The sequence below is a fragment of the Arvicola amphibius genome, chromosome 1 (assembly GCF_903992535.2).
Source record: "Arvicola amphibius chromosome 1, mArvAmp1.2, whole genome shotgun sequence".
NCBI classification, from domain to species: Eukaryota; Metazoa; Chordata; class Mammalia; order Rodentia; family Cricetidae; genus Arvicola; species Arvicola amphibius.
In genome coordinates, this window is record NC_052047.1 from 175339725 (window position 1) to 175357847 (window position 18123).

Below are 18123 nucleotides of genomic sequence, written 5' to 3' on the forward strand. Positions count from 1 at the left end.
ACAGCATCACGGCATACAGTCCACTGTGGCGGGAAAGGGGCAGCAGCTGGAGCAAGAGGCAGCTCGTCACACTGTATCCTCAGTCAGGAAGCAGGGATCCATGACTGTTGTGCTCACCTCTCTTTCTCCTTGAATTCAGCTCAGGACTCCACGGAGTGTGTGTCTTCCAACCTTAATCATCCCAATCTCGATGATTTCTCACAAACACACCCAGAAATTTGTTTCCCTGGTGATTCTGAATTCCTATAACCCGACAATCAAGACTAATCCACACACACACACACACACATGCACACGCACGCACACGCACATGCACACACAAATTGCCAGCCCCTGATTTGCCGTCAATTAAAAGGTTCCCAACCTTTCTTCCCCTGTAACTGGTAAGGCAACTTTGGCCACCAGAAATCTCCCGGGCTTTCAGATTCTGAATTGCAACATGAACCCATCACTTGGTGTTCTGACTCAGCAGCTGTACTACACCACTTTCTTACATGTTGTTGTTGTTTCATATCCTAATTGCAATTCATAATTTTGGCAGTGTAGACAGCAATGTGTCAGGAGTTCTGCGTTCTGATCCTACCACTTAGTAGCTATACACTCTCAGACAGGAGGTAGCTTAGCCTCTCTGTGTGTCACTGGCTTTAACTCAAAGTTAAGATAATGATTCTTTCTTCACAAAGATGCTGTGAGAGTTTAACAAGTTACCTATGCAAAATGACTTTTTAAAACATATTCTTTTTTCTTTTCTTTTTTTTTTTTGTTTGAGACAGGATTTCTCTGTGTATGAAGCCTTGACTATATTAGCACTTGCTCTATAGACCAGGCTGGCCTTGAACTCACAGAGATCTGCCTGCCTCTGCCTCTCTGCCTCCTAAATGCTGGGATTAAAGGCGTGCGCCACCACTCAACTATAAAATGATTTTTAACAATGCTTGGAGGCAAAAAGTGTCCAGAGCATGTCAGTTACAATTAGGTAGAAAGAACCGAGGCCTGTGGGACCTTCCTCTACTTCCTTTTCTTGGTTTATTCAGACCCATGGGCACCATCTTCTTTTGATGTCACAAAGAAAGACTTGACTTTTGATATTTTATCTCTTTTTTCTGTGCTCTGAACTCGGACATGTTCCTGGAATCCATTAGGCTGCAAGTTCCCTCAGGAGTCTGTCTTCGTACAGGCAGAAGCAAGGCAATGAGGGTGGAGAGGCCAGAGCTGAGGAAGGCTCCCCTCTACCTCATCCACGTCTCTGGCTGTGCACAGTCTCTTCCTGCCTTTTCTTCCTCCCACCTCTGTGCAACATAGTCTTGGCTTCCTGACTTCCCTAAGCGACACCCAGGCTGTTTCTGGCTTCACCACCAATGACCCCCCCCATGGCTACCAGCAAATGTGTCATTCTTCACTAGTTGACATCTCTATAGTGCTGCACCATCTCTCTCCTTATTGAAATTGCTCTCCTGAATTCCTTGACAGGAGTCTCTTCTATTTATCCTTCCTCTCTACAGAGCCCCGCCTCTTCCTTTATTATGCTAAACTCTCTTCTTCTGGCCACTCATATGTTATATTACTTACAGCATAAACAAATTCAACACCTAGCCCCATGTCAAGGAACTAAGTCTGTTTTCTGTTGCTATAACACACTACCATAAACTAAGAGAGTTATAAAGAAAGGAAGTCCTGTTTCCCTCACAGCTCTGGTCCAAGGTCAAGGAGATGCATTTGGTGATGGCTTCCTTGATGACAGAGTCCTGAGGCAGTTTAGGCATCATATGGTAAAAATGGAATATGGTAAGTGACATAGCCAAACTAGATTTTATAGCAGACCCACTCTAGAGACAACCCACCCATCCATTAATCTATTAATTATATGATAGATTAATCACTTCATGAAGGCAGAACTCTAATCGCCTCTTGGAGATTCCATGTGGATCACCCCTCCATATCGCATAGCAGGAGTGATTCCAGCATCGGTTTGGAGACAAGCTGAATTCAAGCCAGAGTAGGTACCATGACAATAAAAATGGTTAAGCAGGAACCACTGAAATTCTCCTCAAGAGGAATACACATGTCTATGTATTCCTTACACAGACATGGCGCACATCGACAAAGAGAGCCCTTCAAAGTTCTGTTACGGTGACACTATAAATAAGATGTCGTCCCTGCCCTCATACTTGGCTCAGAGGAAAGAGTCAACATATGGATAGACAGTATTTAAAAAGAAGAAGAAGTGTGCTGGGCAGTGGTGGCCTTTAATCCCAGCACTCAGGAGACAGAGGCAGGTGAATCTCTGTGAGTCTAAGGGAAGTCTGATCTACAGAGTGAGTTCCAGAACAGACAAAGCTGTTACACAGAGAAACCCTGTCTCAAAAACAAAAACAAAAACAAAAACAAAAAAACCCACAAAAAAAAACAAAAAGCAAACAAAAAAGTGTAATGGCCAAGACACGACCTGGGTGCAGTAGGAACACAGCCTTGTGATCCTCTTCCACTCTCTCTTGTGTTTTTCCCAGGTAATCACAACAAAGCAAGTGATTTCAACTGATAGCGTTAGTACATGGTGCTCAAAATTTGACTTCCTTGGCAAATGCCTAGCAGACATCTCTACTACATGCCCTGCAGAACACTGAGCACCAAGAATATCAATATAAAGATAAGTGTTACTGTGAATCATTAACCTTATTTCCCCTCTGTCCAAGTTCAACAGACTCCTAGTCCTTCTCTCTGTTGGGCTTCTCTAAAAACCCTCATTCAGAGTTATCTTTCTGAAGCATAGGTTAATTTTATCATCCCTACAGCATCTAGGAAACTACCAAAGGATCTGGGCATGGAGCACATACCTTTAATCCCAAAACTAGGAAGCAAAGGCAAGTGGACCTCTGTGGGTTATACATTGTGAGTTTCAAGGCAGTACAGAGATACTATCACACACAAAAAAGGAGGAGGATAAAAAAAGGAGAAGGGAAGGAAGGAAGGAAGGAAGGAAGGAAGGAAGGAAGGAAGGAAGGAAGGAAGAAAGGAGAAAAAAGAAACAACCAAAGCAAAATTGAAAGATGGTTTGATTATCCAATACCCTAACCAGACTCCTGTCTGTTCTTTGGCTTCCTGGGACCCTAGCACACGAGCCTTACAGCATCACTATGAAGAGAGATGCATTTTCACTGGGCATGTGCTTTTCCACCCCAGAGCCTGTGTACACAATACCCCTCATGTCTACAATATTTTCCTCTGAAAGCTACATGTCCTTAGCAGTTTGACCCACAAAGGCTATCTGAAATGCTTTGGGCCCTGAACACTCACACAAGGAAACTGTAGGCTCCTGGGTCACGCAGGTTGCATAACCTGAAAGTGTCCTAAGGTAAAAGCTGCCTTAGGGCCATCGGCCTGAGCACAGAGCCTAGAGCTCTCTGGATAGGCAGTGAGCATCTGCCTAGTGAGGCGGCAAGCCACTAAGCTATTTGAACAGCTGGATCATAACACTTTATCAGAAAGTTGAATTTTCACCTGAAATTTTACTGGGAACTTTATCTCTAATAAAATTAGAATGTAAAGGTGTCTGAATCTTATCTCCCTGAACGCAGAAGACAGAGATGCCAATGAAAAGAAACAAGAGAAGAAGGAAATGAACAGGACTTAATTTTGGCACAGTGGTCAGTCCATCATCACTGGGACACTGAACTCCTGGGTAAGCTGCTTTGGGCAAGTGTCCTATTGATGGCATTTATTCTTTACCTTGGAAATTTGGCTTTTTCTAAAATAAGCATAAATTTTTCTCTTTTTTCTGTTTTTGAGACAGAGTCTCACTATGGAGCCCTAGCTGACCTGGAACTTACCACGAAGACCAGGTTAGCCCCCAAACTCATGGAGATCTGCTTCCTGAGTGCTAAAATTAAAGGGACATGCCACCATGCCCAAGTCATTGTTCTTAAGTTTTTAAATGAATGCAGTGGTGTCTGGTGACCCTTTCAAGCAGGTGGCCAGCACAGATGTGTTTGGGTCAACGAAACACAACAATTTCCAGACATACAGAGAGTGGGGACCTATCCCAGGGCCCTGTGGGACTATGCCCAAAACCCAGCAGGTACCATTCTATAGGGGAGAAATAAAAAACAGGGGGGCAATGATGAACCATACCACTATTTAACATCATTTTATGAGAAAGTTGGAACACCACAGTATCCATACCCATGGCTGAATCTACCATCCCACACCTCCATATACATTAAGAAGAGGTCCTAGAGATTTTTGCAGAGTTTAGGGTTTTTCAGAAAAATTTCCTTGCCTCTTGCCTTTGACACCACCATGCTACCATCTGAGTTGGGTGGGCGGGGGAGAAAAGAAAAGAAATCAAAAAGGGAAAGACTGCTCCTAGGTATGGTGAAGGAGTAAAAGGGAAAGCATAGGCAGAGGCAGGGACATCTGGGAGAGTCCTGAGCCATGTGAGAGAAGTAAGGGGAAAGGAAAGGGGTGAGAGGGACACCAGGCACAGCAGCCAGGAGGCCCAAAAGAAAGTAGACAAAAGTCAAGATAGCCAAAATAGCTGAGTTATATAGGGAAGGACAGCTGGGGGAAGGGCAGCCCAGACTGTAGGCTGGAGAATTTAGGGGTGGGGTATGCCAGGCAGGACGGCTCTGCAACATGTAGGGACCAAGGGATGCAGGGAAAACCTGGTAGTCAGGTACACCTTGATTTGTTAAGTAGGCACCTCAGCCGTTTGTTCCAGGGTTTGAGACTTAACATTGTCCATCTATACACACATTAATATATATAATCAAACTCTTTTTTACAGCTATATACACATATATGTGAGAAAATAAAATAGTAAAACGTGAATTGAATGTGGTGACTTGTGTTGGCAACCCTTGTTCTGAAGAGATTGAAATATGAGGATCGCCACAGTTTGAAGCTGACCAGGGCTACACAGAGAGATCTAGGGCATCCTCGACTACAGAGCAAGACCTTGTCTCAAAACTTAAAATTAAAAGTGAGTTTTATTGACCAAACTTTTGCATTAAGCTAACATGAGGACAGAGAAAGACACCCAGTTTAGCCTAGCTATTATCCAGAATTTTACATTTGAAACATTTCATTTTTCTCTATAAACACTCTCTCATAAGAGGTTTATCTTGCACAAAACATCTATATTTCATTATTTCAAATATATACTTACTGTCCTAAATATCCAACTGACCACTGGATAGCTCTTCCATCAGACCCCAATTTACAGTCACTAATGCTAAAGTCTCCCCCAACACTTTTCAACACAGATACACAACAGCTCCTAGAAGCAGGGCCTGTTGGAACCCAAACCAAACCAGACACATACACACAAAAAAGCAGAAATGTACAAATGTGGCCCAGTTGCTGAAAACTTGTTTTAGCTGAGAGAGCTCTTGTTTAAAAAAACATCTTGCTTGGAAGCTTGGTGTGTGAAAATGGGAAAAGCACCCCTTCCCAGGCTGTAAAGGGGTCCTCAGAAAGAAGGCTAAGACATGAAGCCAGACTCCACCTGCTACCTACCCAGGTCCCAGGGATCCTGCTAATTCACAGAAACCTACAAAAGACTGTTCAAAAACCACCAGTTGAAATCTATGAAGATATTCCTTTTTTATATTTATTTACTCACTGTGTATGGGTGGGGCATATGTGTACCATGGGGGCACATCTGGAGGTCAGGGGACAACCTTCAGGAGTCAATTCTTGCTTCCACCATGTGGTTTCAAGGACCAAACTCAGATCACCAGGCCTGGCAGCAAGGGCCTTTACCTGCTGAGTCATCTCACAAACCACAAGATGTGTGTTCCCATTCAATTGAAAAATAACAATAACAGCTCTTCTTGGTTGTTCTTTTCATTTGTCTTGTTTGATGGTATCACAAATCAAACCCTGGGCCCCACACGCTGGCAAGCACTCTACCACTGATTCACATCCCCAGCCGCAAGATTAGTTCTAAGTTGTTTGATTAGCAAGTTTTTGTTTGTTTTCCGGATTTCGTGTTAGTAGCCTCACCACATTTTCTCAAAAACAGTAAGTCCTAAGGACAAGAACAACCTAAAATTAATCAAACTTTGTTAGTCACAAAGGGCAATATTTAAACTTTTGTCTTTCTCTTATAAGAACCCATTATATCTTTCTTATATAAAAGTCCTATATTTGAAAATCTATTATGACGCAGCCAAATAAAAGAGAAAAGTGTGCAGAGGGTAACCTTGACCAATATGTTTTACAGCTCCATCAATTTAAAGAAACATCCAGCAAACGCCAGGTAGGGTGGTACACATCTGTTTTCCTAACACTAAGGAAATAGAGGTAAGAAGACACAAGTTCAAGGCTTGCCTGCGCTACACAGTGACTGGGCAGGCAATCTAAGCTCAGCCAGTCTTAGTTTGATAGAAAACCCCATAGACAAGGGGAAGGGAAGGAAAAGAAGGGGAGAGGAAGAAATATCTTATAGGTAGTTTAGAAGAAACAACAGTTACAAAGGTCAAATTATCAGTCTCAAAATGATACTCATGTGAAAAAAAAATTACCACGCAAAAGAAGGCTGACCAATTAACTGGTTGGCAAATCATGGCTATGTAGTTTGGTGGGTACTGTGCTTGAATGCCGATTGCCCCGCCCCACCCCACAAAGTTCATGGGGCTGAATGTGACAAAATTAAGAGGAGACAGAACCGCTAGTAGGTGTACCTAATGGTCACCGGGAGCCCTCGCACAGGACTAACACTGGTCTTTGTGAAGTGAGTTAGCTCCTGGAGAGTGGTCTAGCCTGCCCCCTTCTCCAGCTTCCTTCCTGTATCCCTATGTGACCTCTCCCTCCTGCATGCAGTCCCACCATGCAACCATCCACAACGATGCTATGCAGTGAGGCAGACCCTACCAGAGGCCAAACGGATAATGTCTCCTGATCAACTGTCAACTGAGTAAACCCTTGTTTCCTTACACAGTATCCAGCTTCAGTCATTTTAGAGCAAGAGAAAAGTAGACTGGGATAGTGAATCTATTGTTCTGACCTTATGTAAAAATAAGCTTAATGAATTTCACAGCAGAGGAAAAGCCTTTCACCACTGAGCAAGGCTTCCCACATACTGAAAAATGAAAATAAATTTTTTAAGAAAAATGTTTAATTTTTATCAGACATGTTTAAAAGATACCCCAGAAAAGACATACTTAGAAAATACTAAGTAGCAACTATTTGTTTCAATATTTTTTTACTGAAGAGGTGTAAGATTATTGAATATATAGATCAATGATCTTCAATCCTGGCTATACACAATCCTTATATAGGAGTTCCATAAACTCCTGATATCCTTACCTTACCCCAGACCTACTTAATGGGAAGATTTTAGGGCCAGGACACTCATATTTTAGTCCCTTCTGGGTGAGTTTAGTGTATAGACAGCACTGAGAACCATTGACCTGGAGACTTGAGTCAACACACATGATACAAAGATGTTGAGAGTCAACCAGAACAAGCCACTCTGAGAGCGGCTTTTCCCATTGGTAAAAACAGAATAATGACGGTTAAGACCAGGCTTGATAGCTGTCTACCTGAAGCTCTCTTTCTGGGATTGTTGAGAGAGCAAGTTTGTGCGTCTTGGTGGGTTCCTCCATGTGCCACAAGGTAACTGTTTCGAAGTTCCAGATTTAAAGAGCTGGAATCGCCATTCTGAGAAATACAGCTGGTTTCAATAGATAAATATGATCTCATTTCCATGGAAAGTACTTCACCAAGTGAAGCAGAGTTGCTAAAACATTACTAGTTGTTCCCGAATTTAAGTAGCTGCACTCTTAGCTTGTGATATGTCAAATCATCCAGGAAATGCTGAACTGCTCTCAAGAATATATCGAAGAATTCCAGCATAAGAAGGTCTGGGGTGGTAAGTTCTACAGGTTGGTGTAGTTAACATAGTGTGTTGCCATTCTGTTTACATTCGAATTAGGAGGTAAGCACCCAGGGTTTGAAGAGAAACACACTGCTGACTTTTATGGTGGTTTAGAAATCTGAAGATTGTGTCCGGTTTCCCATAAAAATCTCACGTGCACAATTCTGTATCCATAAGAGGCCAATAAACAGGAAAACCGCATGCTGATGCCAAAATATGAGCTCTTCTTAGAATATACTGAGAAAACTCAGAATCAGGAACTTCAGACGCTCTTGACTGAAACAACCAGAAGCCACCAGAAGAGAGTAGAAAAGCGGGTGCCATACATTTTCAGCATCTTAATCAACTTTTATATGAGTAAATATAAATTACCTCCCCAGCCTTTGGGTATGGAGTCATGATTGGTGTTCTGTGCTGTTTTCTGGTTAAACCACACTCATATGTTATGGTTCTATTTCTTTTAAAAATGGAATAGGACCTTACAGAAACTTTAAAAAAATAGCTGAGTGCACATTTTAGGTATATTTTTTTACTGTACTTCCCTAATATTTTATAGCTGACCACTCTACGCCTAAGTTGCAATTTTTCATGTTGCTTTTTTAAAGCTTTAGGAGCTTTTATTGCATATGTGTGTTCATGTATGTGCAGGTACACATGTGTGGGTGTGGGTATGGGGCAGATTACAACTTACGGTGCCATTCCTCATGTACCTTTGGACATACTTTTAGTATTGGTCTTTCATTCATCTAGAAAGCACCAAGTGTAGAGGCTCAATGAGCCCCAGTGGCCCACCCACCTGTCATTTTCTCCCCAGCACTTGGATTATAGGTGCACACTACCACACCCAGAATATTTTATATCGGTCATGGAGATTTTTATTACATGTTTACAAACCAAGTGTTTTGCCAGGCAAATTTTCTCCTTGGGTTTTTTTCTTTTTAAATTGAGATAGAATCAACATAGCAGATAGTTTACCAACTTGATCATCTCAGATTTTCTTTTCTTATGTCACCAAGGATTGAGCCTTAGGCATGCTAAGCAAATACTCCATTAAGCTGCATGCCTGGTTCCAACTTAGCCACTTTAAAGTTTTGACTTTAGTATAATCATAATCTCTGCAAGCCACTTCATTATCTGAATTCAGACCCAAGGCATCATGTCAAGAAACCTGCACCATTACTGGTCGCTCCCTATTCTTTCACCTCCATCTCCTGGCTAACACGAATCGTTCTTTCCTTCATGAATTTGCTTCTCTGAACTTCTGAAGTCAGGCACTGTGTAGTCTTTTGTACCTTACTTCTGTCACCTAGTGTTTTCATGGGCCATGCACCGATGTCTTTTCAGTGTGCCTAACTTTCTTGGGCTATTATAACTTGGCTGTTGAGCATCCCCACAGGGGTCTAGGAGTTAAAAGCTTAATCTCTAAAGTAAGGGAAGGTGGTGCAGGTCTTGAGAAGTGGGGTCTCAGAGAATATCTTTAGGTTGCTGGCTGGAGATGGGCACTGAGGTGTACTATGGCATATTCTTCCCACCCTTTATTTTGACTTCTATAAAGTGAATAGTTTTCTTTGCCATGTATTTTCAGCCAACGATGATGCAAACGCATACACACTAAGACACACATCAATGGGTCAATTCCATCTTGGACTATAATCTCCAAAACATGTAATCCAAACGAAGCCTTTCTCTGTCTGAGTTAATTATCTGAGGTAGTACATTCTAATACAGTGAAGGCGGGTAACCATGGGCCCATATAACAACCAGCTTCTTTCATGGAGGGCAGGGCTCGTCATCTAACACTGACATTAAATTAGTCTAGGAAATATTTAATTTCATTGCAAATTTATAATATCAAATGCAGCTGGCCTACACAGGGCTAAGACTAAAGAACACTGTTAGCATGTACATAAACTATAAAAAGCATAACATACCAGTTTACGACAATGATATTCTGTAGTAATCCCAATGCCTCGAGTAACAATCAATTCATATTTCCAATGGAAAGGAGAACAATGCTAGCCCAATGAGTTGATTTAGTGTTAGTCAACTTCATTACCCAGGACTGAAAAGAAGTACACAGCAGAGTACAGTAGTGATGTGTTTGTGGTGAAAAACACCCTTAATTCTAGCATTTCAGGTGAATTCCTGTGAGTGCAAGGTCAATCTTATCTATATAGCAAATTCTAGGCCAGCTCAGGCTACATCATGAAACCTTGACTCAAAAAACGAAAACAGTAAGTGGCCTTATGCATGTCGCCATAACGCCATCAGTCCATCTATGCAACTCCCTGCTATGTCTGAAAAACAGGGATTTATTGTAGCCATCCACCACCCTTAGCTTCTCCATTCTTTCTGATCTCTCTTCTGCCTCATCTGAGAGGTGCATTCTATAGCACTACAACAATTTTCTCCCCCGGACCATCTATGATGGAGAAAAATATAAGTAGATAAAGAAAACAGCCAGGCATGGTGGCATAAATCTTTTATAATCCTTGCATTTGAGAATCGGAAAAGGCAGATCTGTATGAGCTCGATGCCAGCCTGGTCTACATAGTAAGCTCCAGGCTGGCCAGGGGTACATAGTGAGGAGAGGGAGAGAGAGAGAGAGAGAGAGGGAGGGAGAGAGAGAGAGAGAGAGAGAGAGAGAGAGAGAGAGAGAATTGATCTAGCAAACAGCAGAAATTGAGAACTTACCTATTTCGTAAAAAACCACTCTTAAATAGTGTACTGATAGATAATGAGACTTCCTGATAGCCTTTGATAGAGATCAACTTAAAAACAGAAACAAAGAGGGCAGGGAAAAGGACTCAGTGGGTAAAGCTCTTACCACTCAAACATGAGACTCAAGATCTGGAATCGCCAGCCCCAGGTATGTGGGCAACCCCTGTCTGTAACCACAGGGATGGGGAGTGGAGACAAGCAGATGCCTGGGGCTTGCTGGCCAGCTAGACTAGCCAAGAGGGCAACCTCCAAGTCATGTGAGTAACCCTGACTCAAATAAATGAATCAGTCAATCAATCAATCAGTCAATCAATAAGGTAAAGAACAGAGTGAGGGAAACATTCTGATATCAATCTCTGGTGTCCACTCACAGCTGCATGGGCAAGCCCACCTGTACAAACATATACCCCACACACACATACACACTAGAACATCGAACCTTTTTGTGCTCAAATTCTCCAACATCTTCAACTGTGATTTGTTTTTTCCTCAATTAAATTTTACCGTAGCAATGGGTGAGTTTTTAGCTAGGCATGAAAGATACCCACTCTCAAGAAAATGGCTCCCAGTTTGGCAACTTTTAAAAGAAAATCAAAAGATTAAATCAAAAATACAAAAACAACCCAGAAACTGCAATGAACACTTGGGAGGGGGTGGTATATGACCCAAAACCCGCCAAGTTCATTTACAGAAGTCATTATTAAAATTAGCAAACATGCCTGAGCTTGCAAACTGTGCTGTTTGCAGAAAATGCCACTGAGAGAATTAGGGAATGCCTTAAGCAGGAATGTGCGTAATTCAAAGAGAAATACTAACCATGGTGACAGGTTTACCAAAAAGTCATGTGACTGTGTAGCCAAAGTCAGTTCATAAACATCAAAGTCACTTGGAGAGCTGTTCATGTGACTGCAAGATCAACAAGATGATTGAATAAGAAGATGGACAGAACTTTCGTATTTGTTTCTCTTCTGAACATAAAACTGAAATTCTCTTCTACCTGGCAAACTAAAACGCCAGGAAAAATTTTGATAAATGAATTTCAAGTTGAGCTCTTCAGAGCCAAAGTCCTTTGTTTTGGTCACTGACACCCACCACTCAGGAGAGCACTAAGTATACAGTTGGCACTCAATCAATACCTGTTACATTGAACCAAATTGAAAAATATGCAGCATGCTGCAATGGTATCAGCTAAGTCAGTCCACAATTTTAAAATTTTAGCCGTGACTTCTGTCCCAGATCACTGTGTTGCTCAGGACAAACCTCCGGGCCACATTTCTTGCAACAGCTCAGCATTGCAAGTCACTCCCATCATGTCCTCCTCGCTTGGCCAGAGGGGACACAGAATCGGGACTCCAAGAAGCATTGTTCAAGCTTCCGCCTACCCATCTCGATTATTTTCCTTCTTCTGGGAATGAATCTGGGCAATATCAGCATAATCATCTTGATAAGCGAAGGATTTAAATATTGCTTATAATGAGGGATCCTTCCTTGCTTTCGGCTTTCCATCTTTTTTTTCCTTCCCTTCCCACCATCTTTCCTTTCTTTGTTCTTTGAGACAGGCTCTACCTATGTAGCCGTCACTAGCCCAATAGTCACTATGCAGCTCAGGCTGACTTTGAACTCCCAGCAATCCTCTGCCTCCATCCCTGGTGTGCTGGAATTACTGAGTGTACCATCATACCAGACTTAAGGATTCCTACTGTTAACACTTACACAACAAAGCAGTTTGGCTAAATCTAACTCTCATATATTTCAGAACTCTTCCAGTTTAAAAAGAGATGATTAAAAAGCAAGAATAGGAAAATGATATGCTTGGGCCATTCTAGTCATGGGGCGGGGAGGGGGAGCCTGCTGTTAAAGACCTAGAAGCAAAGAGCTTTGAAACCTGATCTGAGAATGAGAACATCTAAATATCAACGTTGGTCTCATCTACACAGCTACGCTATAAGTTTTGCCAACTCTTGCAGACATGGATCTGAGTTTCCCAAGATGTTTAAGTTAATGGTTTGAATCTAGTAGATTCTCTAAAACTCCTTTCAATCCTAAGATCAAGTAAGTAATAAGTGATTGAGTCCAGCCACTCAGTAACTGATCCATACTTTCTAAGTAACTGATCCATACTTTCCAGTCATAGCTGAGCATCATGAGTGGCTAGGACACCGTAAGCCCTAGATTAGTGTAACTTTGGAGGGAAGACAAATTGCACAGCCAGCAGGTGCAGATTTCAAAAGCGAGTGAGCTCAGATACCTGTAGCCACAGGGTCTTCCTGAACTTGGCAAGCCTGAAGATTCTTCCCTCTGGGCTAGGTCAGCAGGGCGGCTGGAATGCCCACACAGCTCTCAGCAAAGTTGGGAAGAGCTAACCAAAGGCCAGACAAAATGCAAGCCGAGTGGTTCAGAATGCTGAATCGCCAATTTGCACTAGACCAGTGATTCTCGATCTTGCTAATGCTGCCACCCTTCCATACAATTCCTCATATTGTGGTGACGCCCAATCATAGAATTATTTTTGTCGTTACTTCATAACTGTAATTTCTGAGACAGAGGTTTGCCAAAGGGGTCGTGACTCACAGATTGAGAACTGCTTGCTGCTTTGGGCTAAGGCGCGACTGGAGAAAAAGAGTTGAATTCATTTCAAACGTGGAAGGCTGGTGTTTTGAATAGACCAATTACCGGTAATAAACATTAGGGGAGTGGAGTAGGGTTAAAAGGCAAGAACACCGATAATCAAGGGGGAAAGGCGGTCTGTCTTGCATGGGAAATGTGCACCTGGAAACCGCAGAACACAGATCAAAGCCACTCTCTCCAGCCACCTGCCCAGAAACTCAGCGGGACACCTCAGGACACAGGACGAATCGGCACGTGTTTCCTTTCTAAACCCAACAGGTGGCCAGATTTAGGATCTAGACACAGCTGCGCGCTGGGACAGACGTTAGAACGGAGCGCCAGGGTGCTTCCCGAGGTCTAGGTCCAACCCTGCCACCCTACCCGAAAGCCGTGCCACCTGCACTACCGAATCGGAAAGCGGGAAGAGCCAGAGCAGAGCTTTCCACACCGGGACAGCGTCGGGACTAGGTGCGCGCTCCGCAGTTCTCTACCGGGTGCCCGCCGGCCCGCCCGCCCGCCCGCATCCCGGGGCCCTCGGGTCCTCACCTCCCGGGGACAACTGCAGCGCTGGCGGCGGCGAGCCCACATGCCCCCTGCGCGGCGGCCCCTTCCCCGGCCCCGGGCGTCTGGTGGCAGCCGAGGGGCGGGGAGCGCATTGGGCGGAGGCGCCGCAGGGGCCGGGGCGGCGGGCAGCGCCTGCCGGACACTGTCGCTGGAGTGATCCCACTGCCCCGCCCCCGAGAAGCCAGGCTCTCAGCCACGCCAGCCCCAGGGTGACTCTGCCCAGTCGGGGAAGAAGCATTGTTCCGGGATTCGCTCGGCGCTGGGGGCTCGGCCACGGGTGAGGGGCGCGGGGAGGAGGGGCACCTCTAGGTTATGCAATGCTCCGGCCCAGTCGCGAGCCGGCTTTCCTTAGGCAGGGCTCTCTCCCGAACAGCCTGGGATGCCTCGGACCCACACTGAAGGAGGAGGCTGTGTTCTCAAAAAGAACGTTTGCCTGAAGGGTCAAAGAGCAGAAGGTACACAAAGTCTCCTGCGTCTGCATCTGGCAGGGAAGGGGACCCTGCCACCCAGTGAAACTGACAATTTCACTGATCAGTCAGTTACTAGCATCCTAAGGACCTGAGTTCAACTCGCTCACAAAGCCCACGACTTTAGGAGATCAAATTAATTCTGAGTCGCAGCTTCATTTGTGAAATAAAAGCAACCTTTGCTTCACTCTCTTGCTGAGAGAAAGACTGAGGCGCAGGTGCCAGGTGCAATAACAGTCCGGGATAACGCCTGAAGAGGAACTGCCCCAGCCCTCAAGGAGCCAAGTGTGTGGAGCAGCTTCCTGGCTAGCCATCCCAGAAGGGTCTCTGAACCGACAAGTTAGACACTTCTGCTACTCAGAGTGGTCCTTGGATTGACACAAGCTAGGAACTGGTTAGAAATGCAAACCCCTAAACCTGTCTTCTTTTCAACAAAAGTCCCTGGTGGTTCTGATGAATGTCAAAGTTTGAAAAGAAATTAAGTTTTCAGAAAAATTGAGAATAACAAGAAGTCAATGGTCAATAATAGGCAACATTCTACTTCGGGTTTGTTGCTGTTTGGGAATGAAGGTTCTGGTTTTTTTAAGAACAGGAGGTACCGTGTGGTTCAGGCTGGCCTAGAATGCTCAGTGCTCTCACCTTCAGGGCCCCTGTGCTGGAATTTCAGAGGTGCTGTGGCATTTTAAAAACAAGCCAGGAGGGTGAGGTTCTGGCGCCATCCTAGAGTGTTCGACTGTTATTTCTAAGCTCTGATTTCCATCCCTAACGTTGCACAAAAAACAGCAGATTAAACACCCTGCGCATCTTGCCCCTTGCCTTGTATGTCTCCCTTTCTGCTGACCTTCCTGCACTTTAACTAGAAATTGGAATTTAAGGACTCTTTTTACTTGCGTGAAACTCTAGTTTAGATCTAAGGGATTAGTAAATGTGTGTTTAAAACATACACAGAAAGCTGAATTCGTTAGCATTGAAAATGAGATTATAAATGCAGGGGCAGCCATGAGCCTAACCCCTCAGCTATGAAGGTCCTTAGGTCAAAGGCTTGAAAACCCTGCTTTGAGAAAAAGATTTCTTCCAGTTATACTGTTTTCAGTGGCAAATCAGTTTATCTTCCATTTAAATAATACAGGACAACTGGTTCTTTTGAAAACCTCTGGAGAACAGAACAAATCTTCAGACTTCTTTCTAAGTCACCGCTCATGGGGCCTCTAACAAAGCCCAGAGCTATTTTATTTATTGGTTTAAGAGCTATGCCTCTGTTGTTTTATCCTTGATGGTGTTCAGAATTTGTTTGCCTGACTGCTCTCTGGCAGAGGGAGTTTTAACCTTTGAGAGTTTAGTAATTGGTGGTGTGATGGTACATGCCAACAATTCCAGCACTCTAGAGTCTAAGGCATGTCGTGGATGGTGATTTTGAGTCCAGCCTGGGCTACATAACAAGACCTCTGTCCTTGAAGAGACAGACAAGAGCCATCGAGACAGCAGGTAAAGCTGAGTTAATTCCTGGGACACATGTGATTAAAGGAGAGAATCATTGACTGTCCCAAGTTGTTCTCTGACCTCCACAAAATAAATAAACACATGAAAATTGTGATGTACTGGAAGCAAGGCTGTGGTGACTCACTTGATTGAGTGCTGCCTGGCAGACATGAAGTCTTGGGCTCACCAAGCCTTGGGAGCAGAGAATAAAACATGGACCAAAGAATTTCCCCCTTGCTCCCCTTAAGCTCTCTCTAGTCTAAAGGGCAAGGAGCGCTAAAGAAATATGTAATGTCATAGAGAGAGTGACAAGTCCTCTGGAGTAAATAGAGCCGGATGTGAGGATGGATGACTGACCGGGTGATTGCTTAAACAATGAGCACAAGGGAGGACTCTCATAAGAGGTGACATTTAACCCTAAATTTGAGTAATATAGCCAGTGAATCATAAATATCTAGAGCGAAAATGCTGACAGCAATGGGTCATACTAATGCAATCATCATGATGGTGCCTGCGACATCACAGTGCTCCACTGCACCATCAAAACGTTGCGTTTTTACAGAACACTGCTGTATAGTGACATCACTATGCGCGGCTTTGCTGTCACAATGTTCCTTTGTGTCATCACAGTACTCCACTGTGACTTCACAGTACTCCATTGTGAGATCACAATGCTCTGTGTGACACAACCATGCTTCATTATATCACAATGCTTCATTGTGACGCCATAGTACTCTATTATGAGATCGCAATGTTCCATTGTAGCAAAACAGTGTCACATCATGACATCACAGGCTCTTCTGCAATATCACAACTCTCTTAAGAGATCACAGTGATTCTCATGTTATACTGTAATGCGTGATAGTGTCCACTGTGGCTATTGTGTCTATTGCTCCATTGTGACATCATAGTACTCCACTATGGGATCACAAGTTTCCACTGTCACATGACAATTCTCCATGGCGCTAACACAACACGATCTTGTAGCATCACAGCTCAATTATGGCATTCGACTGTTCCACTGCAATATCACGATGCTTATTGATGGCATCATGATGCTCTATTGCTGCTAGCACGCTGCTGTCCTGTACTATCACAGGGCTGTCTAGTGCTGCGTGTGACATCACAGTGTTCCACTGTGACGTCTCAATGCTCCTTGACAATAAAAAAGTAAAAGGTGTTCAGTAATTGTGGGTTGCTGATACGTGTAACCTGAATAGGAAGAGCCTCATCAGGAAAGCCACTTCCTATGGAGCCCCCCTTTCAGGCTATGGAAGCTGCTGCTGATACAGGTGTAGGCCACACAGAAGGGGAGCTGGACAGAGGAAGAAAAGTCTCTTTTCTCTTACACTTAAGAATTGGAGTGGCTGGGATTAGAGAGGAAAGCCCATCTGTTCGTGTTCCTTGGAAGAAAAGGTGGGACCCTAGACTCCAAACGGAAGGAAGACAAAGCACTGACTCTCTTCCAAGCAGAGGTGTGGGTCAAGCTTTCAGCAGTGGTTGCAATGTTCTACAATCGCACTATTCAACAACACCCCACATGCGGCTGTTCACACACATGCTTTAATCACGTAACTAAATTCAGGTTTTGTGTGTGCCATTTCTTTTTGTGCTCATCTGTTTTGTGAGCCATGTTTCAAGGGCTCCTTACCAACATGCAACTAGTGTTTCTCAAGATGGGCCACAACAAAACCCACCCCTCGTCACAGCAGGCCTTTCGGTCAGTGATGGTTACAGGCTAGGGCTTGGATGAGGAGGTTAGACCAGATATGGTACTTCTCTGAAAGCTGTCACCTGTTCAGAGGCAGTGCAGAATGATAATGGTCCTTAAATGAGATGATTTTAAATGAGATAATAACATTAAATGAGGTAGTAACATTGCATTAAATGAATGCATTTAATTCAGTGTTTTGACCATTGTAACCATGCAAAATTTTACCCATATTGTATTTGTGATTGACAGGGATTCTTTTCTGAGCCAGTTCTGGACCTCCACATTAGTATGGCCAGAATCTTTCTTCCCTCACATCTGATTACCCTCCAGACCTGGCCAGTTCTTCGTCCTCCATACCACAGGATGTCTGACTACTCTGGCCTATCTTCAGCAGGGATCAAATAGGTTGCTTTAGCTATAACCTCCTTTATCCCCGAAGTTTCCTCCTGGTAGTTTTCAATCATCTAACCCTATACCCTATGCCCTTGGTACAGGTGGAGACCCTATACCCTTGGTTATAAAATCCTACTTGCCCATAATGTACGGAGCGATATACTGTATCTCTTTCTCCCCTTATAATACCTTGTTATAGTGGTTCCTTAAAAAATTGTGTTCCAGAAAAAAAAAAAATTTCTTCTTTACAATGCTCTACCAAGTGTCACTGAACAATTTTTCATTAACAGGAGGCATGG

General features: G+C 43.8%; 1 protein-coding gene across 3 annotated transcripts in view; it reads right to left on the reverse strand.

The window, feature by feature from the left end:
- Positions 1-13925, reverse strand: part of Slc16a12 (solute carrier family 16 member 12) — a 79668-nt gene extending 65743 nt beyond the window's left edge. For all 3 annotated transcript variants that reach the window (XM_038330783.1, XM_038330800.1, XM_038330792.1), the window contains exon 1: positions 13754-13925. The gene's annotated coding sequence lies outside the window, so the exon portion shown is untranslated. The remainder of the gene's footprint in view (positions 1-13753) is intronic.
- Between the last annotated feature and the right edge of the window lie 4198 nt (positions 13926-18123).